This window comes from Anguilla anguilla, chromosome 1 (assembly GCF_013347855.1).
Source record: "Anguilla anguilla isolate fAngAng1 chromosome 1, fAngAng1.pri, whole genome shotgun sequence".
Classification (NCBI taxonomy): Eukaryota; Metazoa; Chordata; class Actinopteri; order Anguilliformes; family Anguillidae; genus Anguilla; species Anguilla anguilla.
This window is the reverse complement of record NC_049201.1, coordinates 42,632,991-42,641,940: the sequence shown is the minus strand read 5'-3', so window position 1 is coordinate 42,641,940 and position 8,950 is coordinate 42,632,991.

Here is an 8,950-nt window from a genome sequence, read left to right as displayed (position 1 = left end):
GCAACCCACCAATTTTCAGCTCACCATTCGCCAAAAGAGGAGGATGACCGAATATTTTCGTGGGTACAAAAATTCTCAGCGTTAATGACACTCAATAAACTTGAAATATTTTATGTCAAAGTGTGCATCAATAGTATACATTCTTTTTAAAACATCGTTTTCCTTAATTACAATTATGTGCACAATACATTAAAGATACAACTATTTTGAGCTGAGACATTCATTGGTTTGTACCTTTTTTCACCCACCTCCCACCAGATCTCAGGGTCCACCCACCTCCCAAATCCCAATTTAACCCCTGTGTGTATGTATGTAATGTTTATATACTTACTAAGGAGTTTGTAGCATATATACATTCAGATTAATACATGTTGGATTTGCTAATGGAAAAAACAGCCTCAGAGAAGCCAACACTTGCCTGAGGGAGAGACTGAGGAAATGTTTGTTTGTTTAAGACAAGGAAGCCTGTAGTCGGGGGCTTTGGCAACCTTTCGGCTGAGAAATCTCATGCTCTGGAAATGTCAACATGTCAAACATGTTGCAAGAGGCAAAAAGCAGTCTTTTAGGCAAGTGATAAAATCACTGTAAAAAATGAAGTAGTCAAGACTTCAGACAGTTCAGACAATGAGCACTGACTACAACTTCAGTCTCTGCTGTGCTTGCATCATTAAATCATAGGATGAAAATATATGGTTATATTTGACACCTCAGACTGGGTCCTTGAACACAATTTGACCCTTATCATTTTAAGAAAATCAATAAGTCTGTACTCATTAAATCTGTACGGTTCCCCCTTGGTGACTTTTCCTAAATATAAGTATTAAACATTCTGCTATAATTTGAATACCAATAGGCCTATTGCATAAGGAAATAAATATACTGTATAAACACTTCCTTACTTAAATGGCCACGAGCGGTCAAACTGACCGTCATTTATCTTGCCTGTATGCTTGATCATTTTGATTTCTGCATGCTACTACAAAATGACATACATGCTTGTGCTGCATAATTTATTAAATTATTTTTTATACAGTTATTACTGTATTACTTACACTAGTATTTAAATGTATTACTTAAACAGCATATTTATTTAGCTAGCTGCAACTCAGTCTATAAAGTTGTGCAAAGTCGTACAAAGATTTACAATGACAAAGCGAAAACTGATCACAAACTAAGTGTGTTAGCGACATTACAAGAGGTGAGTGATGCGGAATCTGATGCCAGGGATAACTGTCAATGACACTGACAGAGATGAGAGCTATCAGGGTTCTGTATTATACTGAGGACAATGAGCCAAAAAAACTGAGGCAGATCATTAAAAAAAAAAGAAAAAAAAAGTTTTGGCTATTGATAATACAGTCATTTGAAGAGTGAGTGCATTATTCAATTTTGAATAAATAAATAAACATTACAATGTTAATTGATTTACAAAAATGGAGTCTTCGTGTTTCTTATGACCTGTGGCAACACAACTAACATTATTTTCACAACTGCTGATATTAAATGCAATGTTTGCATATTTGCATATTTGCATATTTGTGGCCAAATTGACCATTCCAGGCTATTTAAAGTATGGAATATTGGTGGTTCTAGAGTTAAGAATTAGTACTGGCCTCTGACGTGCTGTAGAAAATAGAGTAAGTGTGATTTGCCTCTATCAGTTTTCCTTTTTTTATACAATATATAATTGTGGCAGTGAACTCTAATTTTATTTAATGTTGAGCGGGAGAAAAAACTAAATCTAAAACTAAAATCACTGGGTCAGTGGGATATTTATGATAGTTTCAAAGTCACACCTTTTTTAACCATTTAGCCAACTCTCCAATTTCATGTAAAATGGCAAAACATTTTTCTTCACTTTTCAGGTCACTGACAACATTACACCACTTGCCTGTGGCTCAGTCTCTTCACCAAATTACTCTTCTGCTGTTAGAATTTTTGTGCAGCTCATAATTAGTGTAGGTTTTAGTGAATCAGTTAATGAACCTCATTTAATTTGTTTTTCCATGTGCATCCCAGAAATACATATGCATGTGATTCAAAATTAGGTATGCATCAGTGCAAATGGTGCACCTTACAGCCTTTATGGTTCCTTTTGTGACCACAGCTGACATGCAATCCTTTTGTGGATCGATCCCTGAGTGTTATTCTTGGTCGAAACCTGATTTAATCATTCAGTTGACATATGTCAAATGTTAACACTTCCAGAAGTAAAAAGTCCAGTGGCATATATCTTACATTTCTGTTTTTTAAATGTATATTTTTATTTATTTATTTATTTATTTATTTATTTATTTATTTATTTATTAAAGACCTGGGTCAGTAACTTGAGCCCAGTGACTTTATTTCAATTGGTCAGGATAGGACAATTTTACTTTGCATAGGAATATGTTTAAAAGCATAAACATTCTGAGTAATTAAAATGATTATGAATTATTGATAGACTGGTGGAGCAATTACACATTTACTGTTTCTCCTAAGTGACCTCCAAATATGGGGTGTTGTTTGATAAGATGCAGTAGCCTACTTAGCTAATGGTATCAATAGAAGCACTGAGATATTTAAAGGGACTGTTTGTAATATTTGGGTGGCAATTGTACATACTTGTAAGGAATCAAATCCTAACTGAAAACAAAGCTTACTCTAAAAGGGCTGCCTTTTTTAATGATTCAGTTTGAGATTGCTTATGTCTGTGCCATCATAATATATGAACTATCACACTTGACTGACTTGTCCTATGATTCAAATAACCTGAACTATATTGGTTTAATTATAACTAGAATGATTACATGAAGTTTTGCTGCGTCTGTCCTTTTTCAGTGCAATTTTTATTTTTTTTATTTTTTTTAACCAATAAACAATATTACCTCTTCAAATTCTTTGAACGTATTTTGTGTTCTGTTATGTACTAGAACAGAAATGCCACAATACAAAACTGATATCACTTGAGATAGCATTATCTGTAAGAGACAACCTATAAAAATATGTAATTGGGCCTTTTTTCCACAAATTCAACTGTACCAAACCCTTTTTTAACGATTACTTAAAATTTTGGGCCTTCTTCAATGTCCATTAAAACACAGAACTGGACTCAATTCCAAGTCATTCTAAAATTTCTCTTCAAAACAGCTTGGTGGGGTCAGCTATCACAAAAATAAAGGAAAAGAAAATTATAAATTCACAGTAAATATTGATTTAATCCAGGTCATCGACATTTGATTTACACAGGAAGCAGAAGTAATCTTCGGGAATGACCCCAGGTTAAGAATTACCAAGCTTTTCTGTTTCCCACTTAACATACAGTTTATCCCTGTGAGACCTTGTGGTCAGTATATAATATGAAAATTATCATAAATAAATATGTGTGTTTCTGTGTGTACTAGCCCATGTGTGTGTGTGTGGGTGTGTGTATCACAACACTGGTTGCAAATACAGCACTACTGGTAATCAGGAACCAGCCTATTGTATTCTGTTTGTGGATGCTTATTGATGATCATGTGGATTTTCCACATCAATGCTCTTGAACAATTGAGAATGTTCAGCGATTGCAAAGATCCCCAGATCCACAGATCTGGACCAAAAGAATGCAGGTTTGAATCCCTGGTGGGGCATGACTATGGGCCCTTAAAGTATTTACCATTTAGCCACATTTAACTGTTTCAGAAAATGGCCAGTGAATGGATAAAATGTAAACAGTTTAAATCCCCAGGAACAATGCCATATTTGCAAAATCCCAGCTGAAAAAATGAGAATCAGTGGGTTTGCATAGTGATTCTTCAGGACGTGTCTCAGGATGGTCAAGAAACATTTTCAAAGGGGAAAAATGCTGAAATATGATGGCAGACGTTCGCAGGCGCAAGGGCGAGCAGTGATACGAAATGGAAGATTCCATGGCCCCTTTCATCAAAATACCCTGGATAAAAAGACATTCTTACTTTAGATAAAAATCAAACGACAGAGAGCACAGAGCCTGAAACAACGCTGAGACGGTTCTTTTTGATCTGCCACGAAAAGAAATCTACAGAGGCTGATGAGCAATTCATTATTCTATACCTGTCTCCTCGAGGGAAGTCAACAAGTCTTGTTTAACCATTCAGCGGCCGGCATTCTCCCTCCTCCAAACCTAACCTCATTATGTCAGCGCACAACAGCTGTCCCTGAGTAACAGATTCTTTCAGCTTGAATATCACTGAGCCAATTAAACCCTGATTAAATCCATCCAGGAATCGGATATGCTGGAAACGGGATAATTTAATGGCGTGGAGACAAAGGGTTAATGGCTTGTTCATTTTTCTGGATTTTTCCAGCCGTCCCCGGCACTTGTGATGTGGTGAAATGGTGTGCCCTTATGGTCATGTCATGTCAATGAACCTATATAAGCCGAGCCATGTGACGCAGAACCTATGGAACATACCATCATCATTATAATATTCATGAAAGTGACAGCTCCTTCCTCCCCCTTCCTTCCTGACTCCTTTCCTTTCTTTTCCCAGACACATATAGCATATGAATGCTAAAGGTGACAGGCACACACTTGTCTGTCTCAAGAGCTCTTGATTCCAGAAAGGTTAATATCCCAAGTATAACAGGATTAATTCTGATGCGGTTAGATTCCAATCCCTTTCTTTAGCGAATGTTTAAATTTTAAAATGGTAATGTCCAAACCAATTAAATTCCAGTTGATCATTCTACAAAAGCACATGGCACATAAAATATGCATAATGGTTCTTAGGAACTTTTTTATGGTGGAAAAAATGTATCTCATTTTCATATTAATGAGAGGCTTTGCAGATTGTCAGGATAGTGAGCGCTTCAGTGATGGCACCCAGTACTATAGGAAATGTATGTATACCTCCAATGGTTTGCCTGCATATTCATGCAAGACAAAATGGAGAGGGTTTACTCAACACAATACTGCAAAATACACAATATAACTGAACATAACTGAACTGTAGTTGTTACATTTAAGTCCAGGTAGAATACTGTTTCCCTTTGAATTCAAAATGGACACACAATACCAAACCTTTACACAACTGTGTCTAAAAACAAGTTTAACTCATGGTTCACAAACCTGATCTTGTTTATGATTCAATAAGGAAAAAAACACATGGATTCTTCCCTATCTTCCCCAATGACCAATATTATTCATCATACTACAATAACACACCATGCCCATATAATTTAACTGATTAACAGATGCCAACTTCAGTTATTTGATTTTCTTATTGGATTCAAATCCAATATCTTCATGAAATATATGCTATTTCCTTGCAGCTACATTAGTATGTACCTACTGCAGAGACCCATCCTTAATGATTGAAACATGGGCCATTTTAAAATGTTGCGTCAACCCAGTTAGTGATGGTGTAGTAACCCTCTGCACTATTTTATTGCAAATGTAAAAAATTTCACAGCGTATATTTCCGTTCCTAAGATGGTCTCTGTCTAAGGCTGGTAGCTGTGAGCATGTTTACAAACGTGTTCGTGCCGTGCAGAACAAACAAAACTCCCTGACTAACAAGGGAGAATATCTACTGGAGGACCAGGGCAGTGAAGATTCCTAAACCCGGCTCTGTAAACAGCAGCTGGCTGTTATCGCGCTCCCACATGCGTGCTGAGCAAAGTTTAAGCTGATTCGGTGACAACCACATTTCGATAGCCCTTAATCTGGCAGAGATGGAGTACTAATTCGACAGAGGAGCAAGGCTCGAAACAGCACAATTAAAAAGATACTGCTATGTTTACACTAGCTCGCCTGTGTAACTGCTGAATGGGAACATAAACAGCTTAACTATTGGGAGTGTAAATGGGCGGTGTGGGCCTTTCACATGAATAAATGAGTCGAGGCTATATTCCGTCAAATGCCATTGATGGAATTTGAAAGCTGTGTATTATGCATACAGAAAGCTGCTGTTTGAAAGCAGGAATTAGATTTAAATAAAAGTTGGCCGAGGAAGGAGAAATTAATTTGATCTTGTCTAATCTTTTTTCGGCAGGAAAAATAGAAAATCCCGCCATGTGCAGCGAGGATCTGAAAGGGGTGCTCGACCGGCGTGTCAGAGTTTTTGGTTGTCTGGCGATCCCAGGGCTGCAATTAAAGCAGGAGAATACGGGACAGTGTGCTTCGCTGCAAATCCAACAATCGCAATGTCCCTTCCGTGCTGGATTGACAGGGCTGAAACCTGACGTGCTGACAAACTCAAAGGAAAATCCTTTCATAGAGGATCATATTTTTTCAGATGGCACCACCTTCACTGCCGTCATCATCATCAACATCATCAGATTGCTAATCTGGTAGAGCGGGAGACACTGGCACTTGGCAAAGACGAGCCTAACAACAATGGAATCTGTGGGGCTGTATTTACAGCCCTCAACAATGAATGCATGTCAAACCATTTGGTTTACCAAGCAGCCCACAAAAATAGCTCTGTATGGCCCTTCACACAAAAGCAGCCATGCTTTTTCAAATAATTTTTACATTTTAAAAAATTAAGGCCAAAAAATCTGAAACAAAACTCAAGAAAGGTACTGTAAAAATCTATCAACCTGACAGCCATTAACTTCACTGGTTTTGTGATATATACATTAATCATAGGCCTCACTGTTCATCATTGAATATTGTCTAGGCTTATAGCATTTGAACAGGAAGTGGGCATTGCTTACCCCAGAAATGGAGACCGAACATTTCACAATCACATTTTCCGTGTTCTGCGATTGCTGCGAGGAGCCGAATGACATGTTTGTATAATCACATTGTACCAACAGAAGGCTGAATGGAGACTAAGAGCCCAGGCAGCTTATTGTCTCTGCTGTCCGATTTAAACTGCAAACATTTTGGATTCTGTGCTCAGACTCGTCATGTGTAACTAATGTCATGTATGCGATCACACTGCAAGCTGGTCAGCTTACAGCGAGAAATATCGCTCTGCTTCCTGCCATCCTGCTCTCCCTCAGCAGAAGCACATCCACTGGAAACCAAACCAAAATATTTGCATTGGCCTGATAAGAAGTTTGTCGCTTGTATGCACAGGCTCAAGGGTCTCTTCTGGAGCTTTGCAGAGACTCCTCAATTTGCAAAACATGCGATTGCCCCGAATGATAGGATTTCTCCAAACACAAAATTGGTACAGAATTACAGTTCAGAATTTATCCCCAAAGCTCAATACAATTTATAAATAACCGTCTATTCCCTGTTGTGACACATCCAAGGCTGCCTATCAACCTCACGTCCTGCTGTTACACTGCAGGATGTGAGGTTGCTAGTCTTGCAAACTCCTGCTGAACACACATAACCAGTCACATACTGGTTAACCAGTAACTCCAGACTGGCAAATCCTTAAAAACTGTGATAATGCTTTCCTCAGCCAATAATAATTATTAGCCTGCTCTGTCTCTTAAATTGCCAGCATGCGTGCAGGGTCGTGAGGGAGGCTGTGACTTGCTGTAACCAAAAGGAGATATCCTGTGTTGTTTCCTCTAATCCCAAATGTTATATCATCAACTGTGACAGGTATTGCCCCATACAGCCTTCACATATTAAAAGAGCCCACCAGCACTTTTACAATCTGTTCACCTGAGTGCATCCACCAATGAAACGGAACAGAAACACAGGCCTTGAAAAACCTACTGTTCAGCCACTTTTAACAAGACAAGCCTGCACTTCGTAAGGGTCCCTGAGACATTTTAAAGGTGGGTGGCAACGGCCTGTTCAAATACTAGGTGTGTACACACAACAGATGTGTCACGATCATCATAGTTTAACAGGCACTGCTGTCTAATGAACCCTTTTTTGCAGCATTGCTTTAATACTCTTCCTTCTAAAGTCGTATGGCCTGATGGTGGTCACAGCAATTATACAAATAAGGATTATCAGGTTGTTTACAGAGCACCAACATGACGCATTCCCTTCTCCTTTCAAGGTGAAACAGACACATGAGGTTGAGGGGAACTTCAGCAGGGCCGCGTTGATACCTGAATTATTTCGCGAATTATTAACAGAAAAAGAAAGAGCAAATCCTGGAAGTGAGTGAACAGCTCTGGCCCTCGTGTTATTCCCTTTCTTGAAGAAAGAGGTCACTGTTGATTTACTTAAGAGCTGAAGCTCCGGCTGCGTTCTTTGTCGTTGCATCCCAGCTGGCTGAAAAAAAAAAAAAAAAATGCTTGGCATAATTTGCAGTGTCACTCATTGGAATATGTAACACAGAGCCTTTGTTCAGGAAATTATTTTCTTTGTTATATACTGTTAATTTTTTTAATCTGTTTTCTTTCAACATTGATTGAACTGGGCAGTAATGTTGCTTGAATCATACTTTAACATTATAAATACTGTTTACGATGCCTGGTAACACAAATATCCCCTGCCCTGTACTTGCAGGCAAAAAACAATAATGCTTATTGCTGGAAATAGTGCAGTTCACTTTAAAGTGGCAATAAAGCAAGCTGCATAACAATTGTTTTAATCACAGAACATTTTAATTTAAGCATTGTGCCTTATAAACCTGTACTTGTCACAGTAATTTACTATGTACATTAGCTATATAGAGTATGTTAAATTATACCTCATGAAAATGTACAGAGCATTTCATAAGAGCTAGTGTTGCCTAATAAATAAGTACATCACATGGACATAAACAGTTGTATTAATTAATGTGGAACTCACACAGAGAAAACGACAGATGACAGACAAAGGCACATGCAACTTGGACCACGTAAAAATACCTTAATTCAAACCTTCAATAATTCCAACATGTGATGAACATTTTTTAAAACTTCAAGCAAATTCTCAGAGAAACACGAACATAACTAAACACAGTTTTTTTTTTTTTTTTGTTTTTTTTTTTGTCCTCAGTGAGCCAAAGCCCATATTCCTATGGTGGACTGTATGATCATATATGGTGCATAACCACAGCTTGCCTGAAAAAGTCCTCAACAGATTTGCTCACAAATAACA